Below are 27,504 nucleotides of genomic sequence, written 5' to 3'. Positions count from 1 at the left end.
GAGGTATGATAGTTGGTGTAGGTAATTAGTTTAAATAGCTGTATTATATATAAACTATTGTTGTGTTGCGACAGAAGGAACGTTTTGGGTGCGTCATTTATTACATTGTATATAACGTTTATAATGTTTATTATACCCTCGGGGGTATTTGCAAATGTATATATATTGAGTAAAGATATTCACGAAGAGTGTGAGAAAAACAAATATAGAATTAATATTACAAGCTAATTCGGCAATGAGTATCGTGATAACGTTTGCAGATTTGGTGTCGCAATACGATGGTTTGGGTAAATTTTCAGAATGGATACAGAAATTGGAACTGGTAGCAAAACTTCAAAAAGTTGATGAGTTGCATGTGGTGCTCCCCTTATTTCTCTCTGGCGGAGCGTTTGCCGTTTATCAAGGTCTTAGTGATGAAATAAAAGAAGATTACAACAAAGTGAAAAATGCACTGACTACTGCCTTCTCTGCTTCTCCGCTAACAGCATACAAAGAATTCGTAAATCGCCGTCTTAAAGTGAACGAGTCTGTTGACATATATCTCGCAGAATTAACGAGGCTGAGAAAGCTAATATCATCTCACGTAAGCGAAGAGTGAATAAGGTGCGCATTCATTCTCGGGTTACTTGACGAAGCAAGAAAACAGCTGCAAACCGCGTGCTCAATATCAACAATGTCGCTGTACCAGATCGCTGAAAAATCAAGAAGTTTGGTAATCTTACGTCGTAAAGAATCGTGTTTTGTTAGTTGCGTAAATCCTGTTGCCATCATTCCAAGGCAGGTTCCTCAAGGACGCGGAAAAAAGACCATAACTTGCTACCGTTGCGGCGAGGATGGACATAGCAGTCGAAATTGAAGCGAAGAAATTGACAAGAAGAGGTGCTTTGTGTGTAGAATGGACAATCGCCTGGCCCTGCACTGCTATAAAAAGTGTACAAACTCAAAAAACATGGAAGAGAAGCCACCCGTTTTTGTGCGAGCGGCTTCCCACAAAATTTGAAACCGCCAACTCTCTGCGTATATGTTAATGGAAGAAAAATAAAAGCATTGTTTGATACTGGATGCTCCAATAAACGCAAAAAATGTCATACATGCAAGAGAAAAGGTTGTTATGATGAATGGAAACTCAATTGAAATAAAACACCAGATTGTTGTTAATCTTTCTATAAATGATACCACCATCGATTTGGAATGCCTGGTGGCAGACATTGTAATAAGACGTAATACGACTGCTTGGAGGTGTCCAAGTCGGAAGAGACGGCGAAACCATAAACTTCAATGTGGAACAATTAACTATCGGTGCTACTGCTGTTTCTCAAGAAAAAACAAGTGAAGTATCCTCTTTTACTATTCTAAAGCTGATTGATGAAGACTTCGTAGCAGAATTCAAAAATGGCAATTGGAGCGTGTCTTGGAAATGGCTGATGGAACCACCAACTTTACCTAACAAAATTCCAAACTATCATATCTCTGAGGACGTTAAAAGTGAGTACGCAATGGAAATAAGTGAATGGATAGCACAGGGATTGCTGAAACCATTTGAAAGGAGATGTAATGGCATCATTCCATTGATGGCAGTAACTCAACGAAATAAGTTAAAAATACGTCTGGTGATGGACTACCGGGAGTTGAATCAATTTGTATCCAGTCATACTGCAGATGGCGATGTTTGCAGTACCAAACTTCGCAAAGAGAAAGTTGGGATAATCGATTTAAAGAAAGCGTACCTGCAAATTCGTGTCAACGAAGCATTATGGAAATATCAAGTTGTGGAATATGAAGGGCAGCGTTACTGTTTAACAAGATTGGGTTTTGGTATAAATGTGGCGCCCAGAATAATGACTAAAATCTTAAAAATGGTATTATCCTTAGATAAATTTGTTGAGTCTGGTACGGATTCATTTATTGATGATATCATTGTCAATAATAACATAATGTCAAGTTGCAGAGTTAAAGAACTCTTGAAAAAATATGGCTTGGATTCTAAGTTGCCAGAAAAACTTGTCGGTGGTCGTGTGCTTGGATTGCGAGTGTACAAACGGTACAACCAAGTCCGTTGGAAACGTGACAACTTACCCAAACTTCCTGAAGGAAAAGTGACACGTCGGCAAATCTTTTCTTGGTGCGGACAGTTGACCGGACATTTTCCAATAGCAAATTGGTTGCGCCCTTCGTGCAGCTATCTAAAAAGGGTTTCGAGTAGTTGTGGATGGGACTCTTTAGGAAACGAACGTGTTGTTAAATTAGTACGCAGTTTAAATGAAAGACTTACAAAGGAAGATCCCGTTCATGGGTCATGGAACGTCAAAAACATTTCTGAAGCAACAGTGTGGTGCGATACAAGCAGTTTAGCTGTTGGCATAGTTTTAGAAGTGGCTGGGGAAATAGTAGAAGACTGTTCGTGGCTGAGGAAACAAGATGATACGGCTCACATTAATCTTGCAGAGTTAGAAGCCGTGTTAAAAGGAATTAATCTAGCAACAAAATAGGGATTCGAATGTATTACCATAAAGTGTGATTCGGCTACTGTTGTCGGTTGGTTGAGCTCCTTAATTATCGGTGACAAACCCGTTCGAGTACACGGTCTTGGAGAACCATTTGTCCGTCGCCGGTTGTCTTTAATTGAAGACCTTGTGAAGGAGTGCAATATAAAATTAAAACTTTTCCTGGTAAAGTCAGCAGATAACAAAGCCGATGCTCTTACGAGGGTACCACAGAACTGACTGCATTCAAACCATTCTGCAATGACAGCAAACATTGTACCGCCTGATGTGAAGTCGTTTCATAATCTTCATCTCTTTGGAGTCAATCGAACACTTTATTTGATGAAACAGACATACCCGAAGGAGAAAGTTTGCAGAAAAGACGTTGAATCAGTCGTAAAAAGTTGCAAAAGATGTTTATCGGTGAATCCTGCGCCAATTAGATGGGAAGTAGGAAATCTTAAAGTTGGAAAGAGCTGGCATCGTTTGGCTATTGATATAACCCACTACAAATCAGAGATTTATTTGTCTATTATTGACTGTGTAAAAAGGACCAAGTTTGCAATTTGGAGAAGGCTACAGAACGAGAAAGAAACAACAGTGTGCTTCCATTTAGAAGAAATATTCCGAGAAAGAGGACCTTCGTGGCAAGTTCTACTTAACAACAGCAAGACTTTTCGCTCAAAACTTGTTGGTGAATTGTGCGCAGAATGGGGAGTGTCCATCCTGTTTCGTTGCGCTTACAGGTCATCTGGAAATGGAATTGTTGAACGTCATCATCGCACAATTAAGCGTATGGCAGCCAGAAGTGGCAAAGACCCGTTAAAAATGGTATATTGGTATAACATAGCTCCCAGAAAAAATGGCGAGGAAACATTGCTTCCCTACAAAGCTATATTTTCCTATGAGTGGAAATCACACACAATTTCTGCCAAAACTAACGTGGAAGTTCTCCACAACTATACACAAGGACAAGTATTTGTAAAACCACCTGACTCAAAATGTACGAGCGAATGGAACAGAGGAAGAGTCTCAGATGAAGGACGAGGAGTTTCGGTAGAAATCAATGGATTGTCGAGACACATGTCGGACGTCCGTCCTGTCGGACGTCCGGATGGCTTTTGTTGCTAATTTTAGGATTTCATAAATTTTTACTATTTAGCCAGGATTGCTTACCACCCAATCTGTTACAACAGTGTTATAATAAGTTTTGAGTGATCTATAGACAGTCAGGTCTTGGGGTTGCAGTTTATGGCTGCAGTGCAGTGGAAAAGTCATTAAAACAATGCCTGATTCTTTACAAAAATCGAGATCTTGTACTGAAATATGGCTCTCATGATTGTCCAGCAGCAATAAAACTGGTGAGGAAGGCATTGGTTTTGCGTGTTTTGTGAAATGGCGTATATATTTAAAAAAACATGGTGCTGTCATCCACCCTGAAAGATGCGCTGCTCTATCTGAACCAACAGGTGAACCATTCAGCATATATGTTTTGAAATTAACCTGTGGGAATATGAAAAAGGGTGGTATTGAGTTACCCAATGCATTAATACCGCAGCAAACCGTTACAAATATCCCTCTTTCAGCTGACGTTACTTGCCCAACTTGCTAAGTGCCTCTGAGAGCAACCACTTTCTGGGTTTGTTGTACTGTTGATAATCCAGTTTCATCTATATTGTAAATAGATTCAGGGCTGAAGCGATATCGTTCATATACAATTTTAGGATTTTCAAAAAAATCTCCGACATTTTTCTTATTGAAACTTGTGGCACGTGAGAGACTGGTAGCTTCTGGCGTCCTTATCGAAAGCTGAGGTTGTCTTTTAAAAAATCACCTTAGTTAATCTTTAGATGCAAGTTTCTTCTCTGTCCAGTTGTCTGGTATTTTTTTATTAATGGCAGTGGCGCATTCGTAAACCAATTTGCGTGTCTTCAGTTTTGACATTCCATGGTTTAGTTTAAACAATGTTACAAGATATTCTGAAATTTTTTTTTCTTCACCTTTCATGAATATTTGAGATGATATAAATTTAGAAGAAATATCTTTCACAACGCCACCCTGCTTTATGTGTCTTTGAAGGTTAGACCTGGGTATATCATATTTAATCGCAGTAGTTTTAATTTTTCCTCCTTTAGAAACCTCTTCAAATGCACCCAAAGTAACATCTTTAGGGATTTCACTTCATTTATTTTTCTTTTTAAACGAAAATGGCATTGTCCTGAAAAGAAATGATTAACCATTCAATTTAATAGGCATAGCAAAAAAGCACAAACATATGACACCAAAACACATTAAAAAAAGAGGGAGCATTGGGCATGCCCAAACCTCCCTCCTACCTGCGTGCCCAATGCTCTCCAAAACCTCACTTTTCAAATTTTCAAAAAGATTAAAATAAGTTTATTTTTATCAAATGTTGAATCATAATTGCCAGGTAAATATAATGTTCATTAAATGCAAAAGAAGAAGTTAACACAGATACTTACACTTTCTTGCAGATTTCTTTGTTATCTTTCTTCAAATCACAAACAAAATATTTACTTTTGTACGCAACAAACAGTTAAGCGCATGTAACTTGACAACCAAGTGAAATGACAGCTGATACTTTTGATGAGCGGTGTTGTCAGTTATAAAACTATAGTGCTATGGTGGAAACAAAAAATATCTAAAAAAATGAAGGGGTGAAATGAAGGGGTGCCCAAATCTCCCGACTGCCCAATGCTTCTCCAACTCCCTTACTTGTCACTAAGAAAATCCACTCTGGCAAAATACTTGTCAAAAGTATAAAAGTGCTCTTCTTTTATAAACTTCTGAATATCAAGTAACATATTTGCTGAAATACTAAATATTATATTGACAGTTGTTGAAGGCACTCTCAACTGACTGCATAGTTTAATTGCTAATGTTGTTTGCAAGTCTATTTTTATCTTTAAAAAAGGTAAAACTGCTTTTTCATTTTTTTTTGCAAATGAACCTTGATACTCCTCTTGATGATTTAAATAGGGCATTACAAATTTTACAAACAACTTTACATATCGAACTTATACCTAAATGTCTGTCCATTATTTACAGACATAAATCCACAGCAACATACCTTAACATAACTCCAATCTCTAGAGAAAGTGGAGACGGGACAGTAGCTTGGACATTTATACTTTGTGGCTGCAAAATAAACAATGATTGTGGTGAGCTTTTACTTCTACCAAGAGATTTCCCTGAACTTTCTCGGCTATAAATTGGAACAGAATTCAACATTTGAAGAAATGACGGTTCGTATGTAATTTTTTGAAATGATGGGTCAGATTCTGAAAAACATGAAATAGAATTATCATATATTAAACATAAGATAAGCATAATGAAAAATATAATTAGTTTAGAACAAACTTTTAAAATAATAAGAAAAAAACTGACATCATGAGAGTTTAGACTAATTTATAGTAAATTTTTACCAATAATCTTGACAACAATTTCACATAGATTAGGAAGAGCAATTATTATCTCATCATCTTAGATCATGACATCAAATCAAAGTCATCTGGCAATAGATTGATTTTTGAGGACACTACAGCAAAATATTATTTTCATATATTTTATGCATAAATTGAGTAAAGCTATGAGAATTCTATTACAAACTAAGTTTAACTTCACAATATTAGATAGGAATATCATTAGACTACATATATTATAGAATACATATATTAGTATAAAAAAAGTAATTAGATTATCTAATAGATATAATTTTACAAGTTGTACTTTAAGTTTATTTTATAATTTTACTTTGATAATACTATTGTCACAAATTTTGAAATTATATACTGAAAGCAAAATTATTACTTTAAAATAAAAAAACATGTTCGTAACTGTAACTATGTATACCTAAAGGTATTAGCATACATATGTATTGTAATTATTATTATTGGGTGTTGACTTGATTAGTTTATACAATTTGTGAATAACCTTGCATGTAAAAATATTTAACCGAAAAAAATTGACTCAATGATTGATTTAAAATGCAGCTGTGTTTTCAATTAATTCATTTCTTTCAACTGTAAATGTAAAATTATGTGAACTGTAGACTTACTAATTTTAGATTATCTTAAATAAAAATAAAAACCAAAATAAAAATTAAAAGCTAAACATGTAATAAAATTATCAGAACAAATTTTAGATTTAAATCGAAATTCAACTTCTCAGGTTTTATTGCAATAAACCATTAACTTTTATTGAAATAAAAGTAAATATTTTAGTGCAACAAATAAAGTGATTAGAAATTTTTACGAAAAAATTGCTTTAAAAACTTTCAGAACGATTTGAGTAGCCAAAAACACAACAAAAAAGCAGGACTTAGATGGTATCAAAATTATAGCAACAGGCATATTGATATGACATAACAATCAATGTGTATTAATTTCGTACTTGTTTGTTTTTTAAACCATAATGACTTCTTAAAAGTTCTATTTTTTGTTAAAAAGCTAGTGAGGCCAGGTCGGAACACAGAAACTGTCGGAGAAAGTCCTACCCGAACACAGAAACTGTCAACAGAAAAGCCTAATAAAGTTTTGTTAAACAGTAATAATAATTGTAAATAATCGATTGGCAGTCCAATTCCAGCGAATATTAGCAATATATACAATGAAATTTTGTAAAGATAATCATTATCATAGTGTATAACAAAACGAGCTTAAAATACTCAATGATGAATTAAGATAACAATTATAGCATAAGAATAGGTATTCCTAATATATCTTTGAAAATACTTATCTCAGATCTATTATTAACTTATTTTACTGTCATAAGTTATGATAATTTATGTAGAGTGTATTTTTAGCTATTATTTTTAACATTAATGATAATGTAGTAAAAAGTAAAAAGCTCGTTGCAAAGAAATATTTACCTCTAGATTTAAGCGTGAACAAATTATCATCTACAGCCAAAACCACTGGCATAAATTTTGATAAATAGGAAACTTTAATTATTTTAGACATTCTAGTCACAGAATAACCACGAAAAATTAATTAATGTGATATTTCTTTTTTTCGCTGCGGACACTCATACATTTTATTAGTCACGCGACATTTAGCGCGTGGCGCGAAATTTATTAGTATGGCTCTACATTTAAACAAATATACTCTCCTTGACATTTATAATTGCTTGTAAACTGTAATTAGTCGCACGACTTAAAGCATTTCTTTGTAAAGATTTAAAAGTGGCGTGAAATTTAAACATTTTGTTGGGACATTTAAGAATTTCGCGTGACATTTTTTACAGTGTAACCAATAGGGTGCTCTGAAATTTTTTTTTTTTAATTTATTTTGCCTGGGTGTGCAAAAGTTGTCTATTCATGTCAGAAATACTCTGTATAAATTGCAATGCTCTAGGAAACTATCTTGAGGTGCCCCAAGGTCTTTGAAATTCCCCGAAATCCCCAAAATGTGACCTACCGACTACGGAGTACGGAGCACGGACTACCGAGATAGACTAAGACTTTTTTTTTAAATTTGTGTGTGTCTGGGTGATACAATAATATTATTATTTAGTGCTATATAATTAGCTGCTATAATGCTGCCATCTGGCGAGTGAATGTGCATGTATTATTATGTAAAATACAAATGGCGTCAAACAAACAACACCGAATCTAGCAGATAATTATTAATATTATCATTTATTTTTGCTGTGTTTTCTTTGTATGGTTAGATAATGGCAGAAAAGATTAAAACTGTAAGAATGAAGAAACCACTCACTCGCAATGATAACATATGCCAAGTATTTGGCATCATTTTACGGATGAGCATAAATGTTTTGCCAACGTATGCAGAGATCATGAAACATTTTATATCAGTAAGAAAAGAATTGTCTGATGGCCATGCTAAAGAAGCTACAATTAATCAAACAACCAGGAAGATATCTGTTGATCTTGAGCCAATATGGCACAGAGCATCAATTCCAGTAATATCCCGTCAGCAAATAATAGCTAAAATAAGAGATTACCATGGCAAATATCGCTCACTTCTGAAACCGTTTAGAGGTCCAAGGAGTTTAGAGGTCCAAGGAGTCACAGTACCTGAACAAAGTTGAAAACTTCAAAATTGACTCAAATTGAATTTTTGATATTGCTTCATGTAAATGTAAAGACTTTTCGACATGTGCTTGTGAAAAGAATTGTAAAGTTCCACCAAATGAAATAATATTCCTTGCAGATCAAAGAACAGAAAGGAAAATTGGCTATTGGCAACGTTGATATTAAAACAACAAAGCAGCAAGAAAAGAAACTGAAAAGAAAACTTGCAGATAAATTGAGATTTTATAAATGTTAATCAATTACAAATGCTGAAACTTTGAAATTACATCCAGATTGTAGCTTGGAGGATGATTGCAATGATGTTACGTTAGGTGATTTAGATGAAGCTATCACCGAAGGAGATAGTAATGAAGATGTTGACTCCATGACAGACTCGCCTAAGTCACCATCAACAACTAATAATACAAGCTCACAAGAAATTTTAAACTCTCAAATGCGAACTCCACTACCAACATTAGCTCGTGAATGTGATCGATGGAGAGTATCGGATCGCTCAGCTACAGCATTAGCATCGGCTGTTTTGGTTGATTATAGCATTATTAATGCACATGACTCATCTGACGTTATTGACCCAAGTAAAATTCGTAGAGAAAGACAGAAAAAGAGAAAAACTTTACAAGCTGGTGCTGCCAAAAGATTGGAAGGGTTATACTTCGATGGTCGAAAGGACAAAACTCGAAGCCAGATCATTAAAGGAAACAGATATCATCTAGCTTTGGAGACCAAGGAGCACGTTGTGTTAATAAAGGAGCCTGGTTCTGAATACCTGGGACATGTTAAAACATCACAGGGATCTTCACAAAGTATAAAGATTAGCATTATATTATTTTTGAATGCAAATGCTATTGATACCAGTTCATTGGTGGCAATCGGATGTGATGGCACGAATGTCAACACAGGTAATATTGGTGGTGTTGTTCGACTTCTCGAGCTTCGTTTCAACAAACCTCTACACTGGTTTGTATGTTTATTACATATGAATGAGTTACCATTAAGACATCTCCTGATTAACCTGGATGGATGGGCCAAATTCATTTAGTGGTCCAATCGGAAAATTATTGAAGAACATGGACTTGCCAATTGTCAGTTTTCAACCAATCAAAGGAAATGTGTCGTCCAGCACTGATGCACATGATCTCAGTACAGATCAAAGGTACTTGCATGAAATGTATCAAGCAATATCCAGTGGCCAATGTAGTTTAAATTGGGCAATCTAAAACCGGGACCCGGGATGTGTCATTCTAGATGGATAACAACTGCTAGTCGTATCCTCCGGTTATATGTATCTAAAAAAAAGCCAGACAAAAACTTGATCATTCTTGTAACTTACATACAAAAGGTATATGCAACTATTTGGTTTGAAGTGAAGTCTAAGCATTCCTGTACGGATGGCAGTCGCCATCTCTTTCGAATGGTGTATTATACCAGATACTTGCCTATCGAGCTCAAGAAAATTGTTGATCCTGTAATCCAAAGAAATGCATACTTTGCTCACCCAGAAAACTTATTATTATCAATGGCAACCGATGAAAGGCCTCACAATCGTCAACTAGCACTAAGACGTGTATTGGCTGCAAGACCGATATCCGACTAGACATATGCTAAACCTACAGTTAGATTTTTCAAGATACCACCGCTAAACTTTGAAGCAACAGATTATACAGACATAATCAAATGGTCATCAAATAAAAGTGCTGAACCTCCAATGTTCAGATCGATTGAATTGACTCAGCTTAAAAACAACACTCTGACCTCAGAAATGCTACAATTTAAAAGCTTTCCATGCCACACTCAGTCTGTAGAAAGAGGCGTGAAGCTAGTCACTGAAGTCAGTATGGCAGTCTGTGAACCTCAGCGTGATGGTTTTATTCGTGCAAGAATAGCTATGAAAGTCTATAACACAAAATCTGATTTCAGCCTTTCAAAATGACGTTCTTGAAATGATTAACTGAAAGAAAATAAACTTGAACCATAATTGCTTAATTTTGTTTGAAATAATTGTTATTCTTAATTTTTGTGACACCGCAAAGTTCTACAATTTACATAAATATATTTTCATTAGGTTCTGATATGATGTTAAAACCATCATATCAGAACCATACAGGTTTATTATAATAGAAATGGAAAAACAAGATCAGTTTATTTTTAGCCATTGATTTTTTTGTGAAAATATGAGTTTAATAATAATTGTAATTTCTAACTTTTTGGGGATTTTGGGGGATTTCAAAGTCCTTGTGGCACCTCAAGATAATTTACCAGAGCATTGCAACTTTTACAGAGTATTTCTGATATTAATAGACAACTTTTGCAAACCCAGGCAAAATGAATTTCAATCAAAAAAAAAATGTTCTAAATTTTTTTCCGTAGGTCACTTTTTGGGGATTTTGGAGGATTTCAAAGTCCTTGGGGCACCTCGAGGTAATTTTCTGGAGCATTGAAATTTTTACAGAGTATTTCTGATATGAATAGACAAATTTTGCACACCCATGCAAAATGAATTTCAAAAAAAAAATTTTTAAATGTTTTCACTGCACCCTAGTAACCATGGTAAAACACTAACCCTGAAGCAAGACTGTAAAATCAGATGGGAAGATAGGACAAGTTCCGTATCAGCAATTTAATATCAATACAATGGCGTTGTCGAAGCTCTCAGAAGCTCTTGTTTGAGTTGAACAACCTAATGATGCATAAATTAATGCTTAATGTGGCGAAGTTACTGCAGATGCATATGGAAGATTTCTTATTTTAGGCCTAATAGTCTGGCATGTTGATGATTTTGTTTGAAATACACTCGGTGAGCAAAATTGTTTAGGAAAAGTCTTCAAACGTTTGTTTGGCTGAAAGGTTGAATTAAGTTTGTTGAAACCTTAAGTTGCTCAATTTCTAAATTGAGTAACTTAATCCCTTAAAGTGTGGATTCTTATTAAACCTAAAAAAACTACTTCCCAACGAAAAAACCTAAAGATTGTAAAATGTTACAAGAACACCAAACGGTGAAAAATATTTCAAATATAAAGTGTGAAAAACTATAAAATATTTCAAACATAAAGAGTGATGAACTATAAACTGAACTTCAATTTATAGTTCTTCACTACTTACTGTTTAAAAACAGTAATTATCAAGTAAATTTGATAATTACTGTTTTTGACAAATGGTGTGAGGAGAAGACAAGGCTAACAAGGCACTATATCACCATTAGAAGCACTCAATATAATTAAAACATGGATAGAAAAGACCTTTAATCTACTCTGTAGATAGCACTACGAATAATACCAATAATTGACAGTGACAGTGGCCAGTTGTGAACGTAGTTTTAGCAAGTTGAAGTTAATTGAAACCTACCTATGTATATTGGAGTTATGAATTTTAAAAAAAAAAAAATTTCCTGTGTCATAAATCGATGAACATTTGTTAGAAAACATTAAAAACATGTTCAACTCCTCTTGGTTGTAAAAAAAGGTCACCTCGCAGTTAAAATTACAAATCTTTATTTATTTAATTGTGTTACTGCTACCACTAATACATGTGGCTTTGCTGAAAATCATTTAAAACTTGTATAGACTAGAATTGTTTAGAACTTTAGAACATTTTGGAAAATTCCAGAATATTTTAGACAACTTTAGAACATTCTGGAACAATTTAGAACATTCTGGAACAATAAGAATATTCTGAAACAATTTAGTCTGTGTATATATAGCTGCATTCAGAAGAACAAGGATGTCTGAACCAATAATCTGGTAAAATTTGAAGAATCTCATAAAAGAAAAAGATTGGTCCCTTTGAAAAAATATTCACTGGAATAAAAGTGCAGAATGCCATTCCAAAAGCAAATTATCGGACGCTACCATTTCCTTGGACCAAAAATCAAAGGAAGAAAGGAGCGAGTAGCGGAAATTTCCAAAGAAGTCACCAAATTGTGGAAGAATAAACTGAATTTTTCTCATGTATCTGATCAAGTTATATGAGCAAAGCTTGATAAAATACTGAAATGTTATTATGAATTGTCAAGCTGGGAAGCTGCGAACCCCTTGATGAAATTTTTGATATTACTAAAGTGTCCTGGGCTTAGTAAATGGCAGGTGAAAAACAACTGCTCAAGGAATTTCTAAAGTCCTCGATTAATTTCCCCTATGGAATTCAATACAGATGATTGTTGCAGATACCACCAGCGTTAAAACTGGAAAAAAGAATAGTGTTGTTGTAATATTGCAACGAATGTTCACAGAGAAACGCATCAACAAACCTCAGTTTATCAGTGGTCAACACCATGAATTAGATAGAATTCTCTGTTTGGTGATGGATGAAGAACTTGGAATTAAAACACAATTGCCGAACATCAAATATCCATTTGTATCTCAACTGTTGAAGGAATAAGAACAATTGAAAACACAGTTTGATAACGGAATAGTAATAATTCTCAAAACATCAGATTAGAGAGATGATATGAAATTTTTATTTCATCTCACTCGAGTGTTTTTTGATAAAAAGGGATATTTTCCATTGATCAGGTTATAGAAATTACCCAACATCAGCAATTGTGGTGGAATTCCAGAGCTATACTAGCGATCCTGGCTTTTATTTTAATTCCTTAAAAAAGGATATCTCTGCAAAGAGTACATCGATTTACAACATATGGTTGGGCAGACCATTGGTTTACAGACCAACTGTACAACGAAAACGACTTTAATAACTTAGCTGAAGTACTGAATCCATACAAAAAGCTTTAAGCTCTTTGAAAAATCACTGGAAGCGAGAGCTATTCATACTACAGATCCCCAGAAGTAATAAATGCGCAGAGCGCGCAATCAAAATAATGAAGGAAATGTATTTGCCATCAAAAATAAAGACAAATTGCACCTTCTATTCCATCTATGCAAAAAGCATGAGCAAGAGCAAGGTCGACTGTCTGAGTCAGTGTTGGATTGAAAACTTATTGTATTACATGACTATGACATTCTAAATAAATTTAAATACATAATAGTACTTATGTCAAAATCGATTTTTCAATGGGTGGGTGAACTTTTTTTAAAAGATATGCAATTAATAGTTCATTTTGTGTTTTTAAGGTAAAAGTTCATCAAACTACAGTACAGGAGCATGAGGTTAAAAAAAAGTTTAAAACTTAAGTTTAACCAAAAACTATTAAACACAAAAAACCATTGTCATCACCAAGTTCTCTAAACCTTTTCATTCACTAATATTTGTGGTCTTCGAAGTAACTTTTCTTCTGTTGAGTATATCTCTTGCAAAGTTCAACAGACTTACTTGCTATTTTTGAGACTAATTTAAGTTCAGCTGTCTCATCTTGTGATCTTAGTGTTGATGGCTATCTTCCTTTAATTTGCAAATACTCCAAAATGATATGCTTGGCCTGGGTATTTACATTCATAAGAATTCACCAATTTATCATGAAACTAGGTTTAAATCGGTTAATCGAAAGCAAATAAAGGAAAAGTCTGTGCCTTCATGTGCTTTTGTTTAGCAACACTTCACTCTATCGCCTTTCTCTTTGTTCTATATCGCTCTCCTTCATCTCAAGGCTGCACTCTTTTTGATGTTATTTCTGATCATATTGACCAAACCCTCTCTCGTTATCCATCAGCCAATATTGTTGTTGTTGGTGACTTTAATGCTCATCACACTAAATGAATTGGCTCTAGTGTCAGTGACTCTGCAGGCATTAAAACTCACAACTTTTGCCTTTCTCAATCCCTAACTCAAATAGTCAACTTTCCAACTCGCATTTCAGATAATTCGAATCATTTACCTTCTCTACTCGACTTATGTCTTGTTTCTGATCCTAGTTAGAGCTCAGTTTCTCCACATTCACCCTTAGGTGCTTCTGATCGCAGTTTGATCTCTCTAAAACTATTATCTCGTTCTTCTTCATCATCTGAATCCCTTAATCATTGTACCTCTTACAACTAGCTTAAAGTTGATGGCCCTTGGGTAGAAATCTTTCGCCTTCCTGTTGACAAATGTTATTTCCATATATATCAGCAAAACAATTCTCTAGAAAACAGACGTCTGTTTATTACTGCAAGAAACCATTATAAAAAGGTTTTGTCTAACGCCAAAGCCCGCAATTTTCAGGTCATGAAATCTCGTATTTCATCACAAAAATTAGGCTCTCGTGACTTCTGGAGAATCTTCAATAGTATCAATAATAAGGGTAAATCTGTAACTCCACCTCTCTTGTATGGTTCAGACTTTGTCACCTCACCTAAAGACAAAGCTGAATTGTTTGCTAAGAACTTTTCATCAATATCATCCATTGATTCCACTAGTTGCGTTTTACCTGATTCAGCCGTCAAACAGTTGATCCATTGCTTGACAATCGTATTACTCCAGCTTCTGTATCTAAAGTGATTTCCTACTTGGACTCTTCTACAGGACAACATACCTGTTAGAGTCTTGCAGAAGTGTTCTCCGGAACTGTCGTCTATACTTTCAAAACTATTCAACGAGTGCTTATCAGAGTCTTGTTTTCCATCCTGATGGAAAGTGGCATCTGCCATCCCTATTTTTAAAAATTCTGGAGAGCAACCTGATTCGTCTAACTACCGTCCCATTAGTCTTCTTTCTATCATAAGCATGGTTTTTGAATCTTTAATTAACAAACACTTAATTTCTCATCTTGAATCTAAAAACTTACTTTCTGATCATCAATATGGATTTCGATCTTTTCGTTCTACAGCTGATTTGCTAACAGTAATTTTTTTTAGCCAATCGTTATCGCAATAATTTAGATCTTCCTATATTTATGAACAGTAATGTACTCGATGAGTCATCCACTCTTCATCTTCTAGGATTAACTCTTATTTCGGATCTTTTTTAGAAACCATATATCAAATCAGTTGCAAAATTAAGCATCTGCTAAGGTTGCACCTCTTTATCGAGCTCAACACTCTCTTACTTCGGGTTCTATTCTCTATCTCTACAAATCTTACAGCCGGTTTTGTATATAAAACTTTAAAAATATTGCCATATCTGGGACAGATCTTTTAATAATGCCCTTTCTCATTTAGACAAGGTGCAAAAACGCATTGTAAACATAGTTGGACCTGCTCTTGCAGTCAACCTCCAACCATTACCCCATCGTCGTGATGTTGTTTCTCTTTCTCTTTTCTACAAATACTATAATGGGCTCTGCTCTAAGTAGCTAGCGTCTCTTAAGCCATCTACTAAAAGCCATCAGCTAAAATTCATTCTCGTGTTACTTGTCATTCAATTAAGTCTCATCCTTTTTTTGTGACTGTTCCTAAGTGCTCTAAAAACTCTTATTCTTTTAGTTTTTTACCTCGAACATCAGTTCTTTGGAGTTCGCTTCCTTCATCTTGCTTTCCCTATTCGTATAATTTGCAATCCATTAAGTCGTCTGTCAATCGTTATCTTGTTCTACAATCTTCATCTTTTCTTTTCCAGTAACTTCCAACTTTAATATTCGTTGCTTGCAGCCTTGTTGGAAGCAAAGGTGTTTTAAAAAAAAAACCCATCTAAAAAATCATAACCCTAATGTACATTGATGACGCAGGACACTAGGGTGTCCAAAAAAAAAGAATAAGACTATTGTTTGGTATTTGGTTTGTAGAAAATGAAAATACCTATATGTTATGGTTTATTTAGTCGACAATTGCAAGATGTATATTTTGAAAATTTGGAAATAACAATTTTTTCCGTTTTTTTGTTACTTTTGCTTTTGTAATAATGCTCATGAAAAAAGCAGCGTTGTTAAAATCATACAGAAAGATTTATTAGATAAGCTTAAAAATGTTTATAAATTTTTCTATTAGATTTACTTGTTAAATCATTTTAACTAGTACAAAAGTGTTCACAATATCAATTTTTATTTTCATTTGTTTTTAACATGGAGTGTTCAAAAATGAAAATAAAGCAAGGTGCAAAGAGAAAATAAAACTGCTCTATTAGCCCTAGAAGAACTGTTTAACTTCTTAATTATCCTATAAACAATTTGCCAACAAACCAACTGCCTTCTGTGGAAATGTGTTGAGATATTACCTATTTTTAAACTCTGAAAAAAGCTACAGATTTAGGCCGTCAAAGTTTCACATTTCGTGTCCACAAAAACATCTTGGATTTGAACTTGTGTGTGATTTAAAGGAGTATGTTATCATTTTGGGATCAATTGTGTTGTGGCTGAAGTTATTTCTGTATGGATCAAAGCAGGTTTTGGAGATTATATTCAGAAAGGAGCTCAAGTAAGGTAATTAGTAACCTTTAAAATAATGAATATTTTTTCATTTAGTCCTCGTTTTTTGTTAGCTTAATTGCTATCAATAAAATAATTTTTTTTATTATTTTCTTAAGGACAAATTAAAGAAGTTCATTAAAAAATACGCTAAAATGCTAAAAATGAAATCACTTGAGTTTAAAAATAAAACAAAACATAACATTCTAGAAGAAGAGTTTAAATTCGAGTTAGATAATCTTTTTAATATTTCAAAATAAGATTTTGAGGAGAAAATAAGAGCATCTAATAATGCTCTAGAAGTAGTTGAAAACGATCTAGAGTTTTTTAAAGACCAAATGAAGGTAAGGAAAATGTTCAAAGAAGAAAATGATGATGCACCGAACAGAACTAGAACTGATAAGAGGAAACTCAGAATTCTAACTATAAAAAAACAAAAATAAAAGAGTGATTCATAGAGTTCAAGGAAGCCTGGATAAAAGAGTGATTCATAGAGTTCAAGGAAGCCTGGATAAAAGAGTGATTCATAGAGTTCAAGGAAGCCTGGATAAAAGAGTGATTCATAGAGTTCAAGGAAGCCTGGATAAAAGAGTGATTCATAGAGTTCAAGGAAGCCTGGATAAAAGAGTGATTCATAGAGTTCAAGGAAGCCTGGATAAAAGAGTGATTCATAGAGTTCAAGGAAGCCTGGATAAAAGAGTGATTCATAGAGTTCAAGGAAGCCTGGATAAAAGAGTGATTCATAGAGTTCAAGGAAGCCTGGATAAAAGAGTGATTCATAGAGTTCAAGGAAGCCTGGATAAAAGAGTGATTCATAGAGTTCAAGGAAGCCTGGATAAAAGAGTGATTCATAGAGTTCAAGGAAGCCTGGATAAAAGTATACTAATATGTAGTGAAAATTTAGTTGGATTTGAAATTGCCGACTGCAAATTTGACTCTTCAACAGATGATGAATTTGACGAAAAACTTATGAAGAAAAAAAAAGGGAATTGTGAACTACTACGTTATTTAAAATAATTTTTATTTATAATCAAGTATGTATTTTATTTCCTGAACAACTCTATTGTTAATAGAGGCATATTAACTCAACAACAAATTTAAATAAAAAATTTTTTATTAAACACTTTTAGATTAAAGAAAATGACAAAAATAATCATAGAGCTTACTCCTTTTGAGCTTATTGAAGCAACACCAATTGTGGCAGCAAGATATAGTATTGTAATACAACCTCAGACGGCAATTATGTCTGCCATTCTTTCAAAATCTAATGTTAAATTAAAAAAAGAAACATCTCTAGGTCTTCTGTTCACAGAAAACGGTTTCAGATAATTCAGTCAACAGGGGGACTTCTAAGAAAGCAAATAATTGGTTTACCAATTATTTGCTTTCTTAGAGGTAAAAGACTAGTTCTACATTTTGACACTAAACTAGTTGAAGAAATTTGAGAAGGCCTTCAAATATCTCTTGTTTATGACAGATTGGCTGTTAGCGTTAGTTCTCCAAATGCTCCAGACTGCGACGATATATTGCTTGGGATTGTCCAATTAAAAAATGGTGCATGGAGCATGCCAGGCAATTGAACTAATAAAATTATTAGAATATTACAAGCAAACAGTTGTTAATCAACTGTTTGCTTGCTGCTGCGATACAACCAGTAGTAACAAGGGGAAGTATTCTTGAGCAATTCAATTGCTGAGCGTAAAACTTAGCCTCTCTTTAATATGGTTGTTATGCAGGCCTCACATATATGAGCTGCGTATGTCTCACTTCATGGAAGTACTCACAGGAACGACAAAAGATCCCCATAGAGCATTATGATTAAAGTTAAAAAAAAGGGGAACGAAGTTTGTAGAGAAGTGAACACTCTAAATAGTATTGTAAAAATGAGTTGGGATAACCTAGAAGTTGAATCAGTGTTGTACATTCTTGCAAAAGATGCCCTTACTTTCTGTTCAAAAGTTCTGCTCAAAAATACTTTTGCAAGAGGTGATAATAGACACCTTTGCCAGCTTGTTGTTTTTTATCTTAGTGTAAATGTAACTAATTTTAAATTCCATCAACTTGGCGCTTTTCATGAGGCACGTTTTATGTTAGATGGACTTTACCATCTTAGATTGGAAATGACAAAAAATGTTGTTGAAATAATGACAGAAAAGGAGGAAAATGAGGTAAAAGTTTTTTTACCGCCATTCTTTAAGCACTATGGTTTTTAAAAAGCTCTAAGTCTACCAAAGCATCCAAGAATGACCTTGATGGTTTCAGGGCAAGTCTTAAAACTCAAGAGCAGTACGATGACCACTTAGGACAGTCTTTGACAAAATGGACTTTGTACATTTTGTACAAATTCTTGGTACTTATCTCCTCAACTTGTTGTGTTAGCAAATGGAGATCTTAACGTTGAAGACAATGAAAAAATAAAAATGATTAATAACCTACTTAAATTTCCTATGCCTCAATTCCATATTGGGTATCCTCAAATTATTTCAGTTCTTGATTCTGAAACAACATTATCTCTTCTGGTTGGACGAGAGTCTTGGTATCTTTTTAAAATTATTGGAATTTCAAAAACCGAAGTTGAACAATGGGTTTACGATGGAGTAAAATCTTTGATTATAATACTGAAAGTTTTCGTAAGTTCTGTTTATTTGTAAAGTATCTCTCTACTACTAACGATTGTGCAGAAAGAAACATCAAGCTTATACAAGACTTTGTGAAGGCATCTACAAATGATGATCAAAGGCAAAATATAATGCTTGTTGCAAAAGATCGAAAAAAATAATTACAAGCCAAAATGCCAAAAGATCAACTCACAAATACATATACTACTGTGATCAAAAAGTAAGGTGAATTTTTAATTTAAACTTCCCGCCTTATTCGAATCGTCCAATCTTTTTTATTTTTAAGTTGGTAGGAATGTCATTAACATTTGCGCCAAATTACATGTCAAACTCATAAATATTTTTTTTTGTTTACGCTTGTTTCTGAAGTACCAAAAGTGCATTCGGCGATTTTCACGATGTCTAATTTTGTTGAGCAAAGAAGTGCTATTAAATTTTGTTTGCGGAATGATATTTCTGCTGCTGAAACGTATCGAATGTTGCAAAAGGCCTTCGGTGAAGAGACTATGTCTCAAAAAAATGTTTACAAGTGGTACAAAGACTTCAAAGAAGGCCGAGAACGTGTTGATGACTTGGAACGCTCCGGACGACCATCGACTTCGATTGATGATCGTCACATCAACAAAATCAAAGAATTGGTGCTTGCAAATCGTCGGTTAACCATTCGAGACCTTGTTGACATGGTTGGAATATCATTTGGGTCGGTGCAAGCGATTTTGAAGGATCGTTTGGGCCTCAGAAGACTCAAATCACGTTTGGTGCCGAAATTTCTCAATTTCTTTGAAAAAGAGCGTCGCGTTAAAACGTGTGAAGCAATGTTTTCTGACTATCAAGACGTCTACAAACAAATTATTACTGGCGATGAGACTTGGGTCTACGCATACGACCCTGAAACAACCGACCAATCGAGTGAATACCGTGAAAAAAGCGAGCCGAGACCGAAGCAACCACGTCAAAGTCGCTCAAAAATCAAGGTCATGTTGACTGTTTTCTTTGATTATTGTGGTGTCGTGCACTACGAACTCCTTCCAACTGGCCAAACTGTCAACAAGGAATATTATTTAAGCGTTATGCGACGTTTGCGTGAAGCTATTCGCAAAAAGAGACCGGAATTATGGGCCAATAACTCTTGGATTTTGCACCACGATAATGCGCCTTCGCACACAGAACTGGTTTTTCGTGAGTTTTTCGCCAAAAACTCTACCCATGTTGCTCCACAACCACCGTATTCGCCCGACTTAGCACCGTGTGACTTCTGGCTGTTCCCAAAGCTCAAGAGACCACTCCGGGGAAATTGTTTTGAGTCCATTGAAGAGATCCAACGTGAATCAGCACGCGCATTGAAGGCTATCCCTACCGAGGACTTTTCGGCATGCTTCGAAGACTGGACAAAACGTTAGCAAAAGTGCATTGGGGCCGGGGGGGATTATTTTGAGGGGGACGATACAGATTTGGAAGAATAAATAAAGATTTTTCATTTTATAAAAAAATTCACCTTACTTTTTGATCACAGTAGTACTTTATAACCGTTTAATTTATTAAAAAAAAAGATTTTTAACATTGTGATTCATTTTTCTTGCTGTATAGGTTGTTTATTTCATTATTTAATTCTGCATAATAAATTTATAAGTTATATTTATTGAATGAAAATTATCTCAGTAATATGCGCGTAAAACCGTAAAAAAATACAAATCTCTCTGAATTTATAACTACACATCTAGCAAAGTTACTAACATTGGATCAAAATTTTTTTATATATTCTAACTTTATAGACCAAATCACATAGTTTGAAAGGTATAATCTCTTGATTTTCAAATTTTCATCATTTTTTGGGACACCCTAAAGAACACGGTCGATTAGGTATTAGGAAAAAGCCTTATGTTTAGGTACGCATTCGCCAGTTTTTGGTAAAAAATTTAGAGCTTTTAAAATGGCTACGGTTCATAACTACGGAGTAAATTCTAGATGACAACCATTTAGTTGTATTTTTTGGTGTGCTGTTCGGTATTTTAAACACTGTTTACATAAAGTAATAATAATTTTGATAAATATTAAAACTAAATATTAAACAATAAGTAACAATGACAGGAATAATAGTAAAACAATGTTATAATAATATTTATATTACATAAAATAACACCAAAAGTAATAATAAACCACAATGAGCCCAACATTTTACAAACTGTATTTCTCCAAAAAAAGGCATAAAGACTGGTTTTAGTAATAGAGTTTAGTGATATAAAGTAAAGAGGTAAATTATTCCATAATTTTTTGAATTGGTTTATAATTTATTGCTGTACTTAACTAAACAATAATTTAGGATATATAATTTAAGGTTACCAAAAGATGGAAGACAATAACAAGAACTTTTTATAGCGGTAAAGAAATAAGAGATTGAGAGAGGCAGGGAAACTTGTGCATGATTTCAGACAAGTAAACAATTTAATAGATGAACAAGAGTACGCAATTTGATAATTTTGGATAGAAAGTAAAGGATATTAGAATTAGAACGATATTCTTGAAAGTATATTATTTTAAATGTCTTGTTTTTAGATTAGATATTCTTAAAAAATTATTGGTTGATAAATAGTTTATAGGGTATTATATTAGTATACATATTAAAGTGTTTGTAGTATGTTTGAGAAATAAAATTTATATTAGATAAAAATGATATGCTTTTTACTGTTACTATATATTTATCTTTAGAAAAATATATTGATATATATTTTTCTAAAGATAAAAATATAGTAGCAGTAAAAATACAAATAATAAATAAAATTGTATACACACCATCAAAAGCCTTTAAACAAAAAGCTTAAACCAACCATGAGCTAAAGAATATATTGCAACTATAGATTATTAAAAAAGAAAATCTAATTAATGTAAAAATATATATCTAAGAGACTAAAATATTAGACAAAAAATAAAAAAAAGAAGCAAAATACTACAAAATACATAAAAATTACCAAATACATTTTCTTCTTTGCTGGTTGCATTTCATACTAGTTGTACTATAATTGATATTTAATAATAACTATTGTTATTATCAACACTATCTAGCAGTAGCAGGATATGAATTTTCGTGGCTCAAGGCTATTTTTTGTGGAGGTCAGTTTATGTGCCGGGTCTATAGCTCCACTTCAGCACTGTATACTATATCAGTATATAATATCATGTTAACAGATGATACTTTTCTCCCCTTACTCACCCCTGTTTATTAAAGTTATATTTATCTTGGCCTTATTTTCAAATATTCTAAAGAATTGGTCAGTATGTAATTCATTTTCTTGATTTGATAAGTAGTTCCCAAATAATCGTGAACTTATTGCTTGTTATTTATTGGTTTTTAAATGAATCATGTGCCTTTAAATCTAGGGAAAGAACTTTAAAATTGAAAACTTTGTAATTTTGAACATTTAAAATTTTTTATTTCGTAGCACTTAAAAAATAGGCAAGGGATCTTCCATAAAGTACATAAGTAATAAAAGTGAGTTCAAGAACTGTTAGAACAATTCTTCATAGAAATAATTATACGTGGCGGTTTGCATGCAAGAAGCCAAGACTTTCAAAGAAAAAGCAAAAAGCAAGGATTGCATCGTGCAATCAACATAAAAATTGGCCTGATTTCAAGTGGCAAATGTTATATTCTCTGACGAAATGAATGTTGAAGTAGATATGCGAAAACGCCGTGTTATGCTAAGGCGATCACCTAAAAAGAGATTTGATTTGAATTGCACATTAAAACGAACTAAGCAAGGTAGTGGGAGTATAGGCATTTGAGCCTCCATGAATTATGCAGAACTTGGATGGTATCAATTACTTGAAGGTAGACTTAATGCTGATAGATAAATTGAAATTTTAGATAATTGCCTTCTTCCCTCAATTGATATATTTAAAAAAGAAAACAGTAATATCATATATCAACAAGATGGTGCGCCATGCCATACAGCAAAAATATGCAAACAATGGTTTGTCGACAACCAAATATCGATGTCGTGGCCTGCTAACAGCCCCGACTTAAATTGTATAGAAAATTTATGGTCATAGTTAGATCATCATCTTGGAAAAATCGAAATTTTAAATGTTGAGCAATTAAAAATTGAAATAAGGAAACTGTTTGACAATGTGCCTAAAAAAGTAACTCAAAATCTTGTAAGGATGAATGATATCAGAGTTATATAGTTGAATTTTTGACGAGATTAAATAAAAATAACTACATCATTTTTACTTCTAAAAGTTTCATACGTTTAGCAATCATCAGTTAAAAAATCCATTTTTTTCATTAGGTAAGAAATACATTTTTTTCAGGTAAAAAATACATGTATTTTTTACCTGATGATTGCTAAACGCATGAAAGTTTTAGTAATAAAAACTATGTAGTTATTTTTGTTTAATTTTTTTTTTTTTTTTCAATTTAGGTGTAGAAGTCCTTATGGTCTTATTACCGAGCACCGCGGATGAGCATTTAATTGGAAGTTCACGCCTTCTTCTAAACCGATGTCGCAAAACTTGGTTGGGTTTAAATCACGAATCCTTTGTTACTGAGGCAAGTGCGCTACCACTGCGCCACGGCTGCACAATCTCGTCAAAAAATCAATTATATATATATATATATATATATATATATATATATATATATATATATATATATATATATATATATATATATATATATATATATATATATATATATATATATATATATATATATATATATATACATATATATAGCAAATATTGATTTACAATATTGATTGCATCAATATTGCTACACAACATTGATTTACATCTATATAAACATTGATTTACAATATTGGCTATAGGCCTGAATAAACTAATGCCAACGTATTAAACATACTATATTAAACAATGCCAACATAAACCGCACCTCGAAACTAGACACCAATTACATCCACAAGACTACGCGATTATTTCATATTGATGTCATGTCCTTCCCCCCCCCCCCATCTCTCAAAATCATAACTCTTTAGTATCAAGTTCCGTATGAACCGTCACTAAACCACTAACCCCCTTCCACCCACCCTCCCCACCCACCCACCCCTAAAGCGTGGCGTAACTCATGGGCGACTAATGGAGAAAAATTAACCTTGAGCGAGATCTCGTCTCGTTCTCGTTTCTCGTGAGAAATGTGACTTCTCGTGAGAAACGAGAAATAGAAAATTCTCGCGAGAAGTAGAACGAGACGAATTAAATATTATATTATTTTCCAAATTAAAAATTATTATAATTTACAAAATGCTTAATAATTTGTTTTTTTAATTAATTAATATTTTGACTCCGTGATTTTAATAAATCTAATTAAAATTTTAATTTGTTTTTGACAAAAACAAATTAATTTTTTAATTAGATTTTTTAATTAGATTTTTTTTAAAAATCTAATTAAAAAATTTTAATTAGATTTTAAATATTTTTAATTAGATTTTAAATACAAAAACTTTTTGTATACAATGGTGCACTTTCGACTTAATTTCATTAGTTTACCAGTGGAATTCAACTTGACAAATATTGTTCATATTGAAAAGAAATATTCTTGCCTCATTTCAACGATCAATAATGTCACCAAGAAAAAACAAAATCTGGAGATATTTTCAAAAAACAAGTGACGGTGCTGAATGCAAGGCGTGCAAAAAGTCTTTGAAAACAAAAGATGGAAACACAAGCGGGCTTCATCGTCACCTCGAAAAAAAACACAGCCAAGATTACGTTGAGTATTCTGAAAAAACTGACGACTCTCTTCTTCCTCCTCCTAAGAAGAAACAACGAACCATGGTCGAAATGCTTGAAACAAAGTCCAAATATGACAAAGATAATTCCATTCAAAAACAATTTGACTCTGCAATGCAGGATTACTTTTGCACTGATCTGGCATCCTTTTCAGCAGTCGAAGGAAGAGGTTTCAAGAAATTGTTTGACATTGCAAACCCTAAACTGAGTCTTCACCACAGAACAACATATTCAAGAAAGCTTTCAATTCGGTCAAGAGAAGTTCAAGCTGGAATGAAGAGCATAATAACGGAGATTACGCCAAATCTAAAAAGTGCTGCATTTACTTCTGACCTTTGGACTTCTAGAGCTCAGGACAGCTACATCTCTTGGACTTTTCATGCTACTGAAGAAAATTGGGAAATTACATCACTGGACACCCCATGTCCAACAGTTACCAGGCAGACACACAGGTATCTTAACTGAAAGAAAGCTGGATTCTTTCTTAGAAAAACTAAATTTGCCTGCTGATTTGCCAATGTACTGCGTGAACGACCAGGCAAGAAACATGAAACTTGCAGTCAAATTGTCAAAGCGTTTTGACCAATACTTGTGCAACAATCATATTTTGCAATGTGCAGCTCGAGACTCATTTGGAATGACTGCTGGAATGGATGAATGCAAACATGCAAAGATTTGGCTTCTTTAACTCACCAGTCAACAGTTGCAGCTGAGTTGCTTGAATCAGAATCAGACGCTCAAGGAATCAATTTTAGACAGTTACGCCAATCTGTTGACACAAGATGGAATAGTGAACTGGATTGCATGGCTTCTGTCCGACATCTAAAGAGTGCAATTATCAGCTTATGTGCAAATGAAGATATTTTTTCTTCAACAACCATCAGTGCATTACAGTGGAAATCAATCGAGGGAGCAGTAGAAATTTTGGCACCACTTAAAGAAGCTACAGAAACGTGGTCGGCTGAGTCTATTCCAACAATTAATACTGTCGCCGATTCTCTTTGTTTTATCCATGACAAAATTAATCAATTTATTGAGACGGATGGAAAAAATGGCTACGGTGTTTTGTATGCAAAAAACTTGAAAAGCTGCATTGAGAAAAGATTACCTCTTTGTCACACTGGAAACTTATTGAGTGCTGCAGCAAACTACTTAAATCTTGCTTTAAAGGGACTTCACTTAAAGCTCTTCAAAAAATTTCAAACAACAAAAGAATGGTTAGCCTCACAGAATAAGGATAATATTGAGTGCCAACCTGTTGCCAGAGTCCTTTCAGCAGATTTGTCCCCTAATTCAAAACTGAAGCGCAAGTTAAACGTCAGACTTGAAACACAAGAACCAACATCTGAACTGAATTCTATTTTGAGCGAAATGTGCTAGTATGAATATCTACCTACTGACAATATATATAAATATTTTTGAAATGTAAAATTATTTTCTGTTTTTGTTTATTCTACATTGTTAATAATTATTAAATCAATTGTATTTTTATTATATTATATATACACGTTTGATATATTTTATATGGTTCTGACGACAAGATCTTTTGGATCTTCTTTCAGATACCGAGTTTATGTATTGTTATATTACGATTAATAATTGTAAACTAAAAAAAAAAAAAAAAATAATAATAATAAAACAGGTGCTAAATAGTGTACATAGCGCAAATAAAACATATGCAACTAATAAAAGTTAGTTGCTGCTAAGCAAAATTAGGTATCCATATCAACTAAATAAAAAATATATTCACGTTTTTAAAAAGCGCGACCTCATATTGGTACTTATATAAAATTTGGTTAACATAGCACTCGTAAAAATATCTGCAAATACCAAAACTAGATTTTTGCTATCCGAAATTTAGTATCCATAGGAACGAATTAAAAAAATAACACCTTCATAAGAAGCGCAGACATCATATTATTACTCATCCTAATTTTAGTCAATATAGCCCTAATATTAAATTAATTATGAATTTTGTCCAATAAAAGTGAATTCTGGCCCACTGTGGATTGGTGGAAATTGCATTCAAATACATTGCCAGAACTCTCTTCATTAGGTAGACAAATTTTAGCTATTCCAGCAAGTTCAACTAAATCAGAGAGAGTTTTTAGCTCAGGTGGAAACGTCGTCCGATCATCCAGACACAACTTACACCCAGAAAAAGTAGAACAAATCATCTTAATCAGAGAAAACATTGTCTTGTTGGAAAAGTTTGGCAAAAAAATTCTGAATTATTATTTGAAAAAGTTGTTTACATTTGACAAATGTCATTTGTGTCTATTTGTCAAAACCATGTTTACATTTTTTTTTTTTTTTACTTGGATTTTAATAAATTTGTTTTCAAAAATTGTTAAATTTCTCGTCTCGTTCTCG

The 27,504-nt window shown here is 33.5% G+C and overlaps 1 protein-coding gene across 1 annotated transcript in view; it reads right to left on the bottom strand.

Annotated features, from left to right (window-relative positions):
* The window catches only part of LOC100202449 (kinesin-like protein KIF16B), a 182,255-nt gene that overhangs the window by 105,948 nt on the left and 48,803 nt on the right, over positions 1–27,504 (bottom strand). The gene's annotated exons all lie outside the window — the stretch shown is intronic.

Source organism: Hydra vulgaris, chromosome 09 (genome assembly GCF_038396675.1).
Source record: "Hydra vulgaris chromosome 09, alternate assembly HydraT2T_AEP".
NCBI lineage: Eukaryota > Metazoa > Cnidaria > Hydrozoa > Anthoathecata > Hydridae > Hydra > Hydra vulgaris.
Note: the sequence above shows the minus strand (reverse complement) of the source record. Positions and strands in the feature narration are given on the sequence as shown.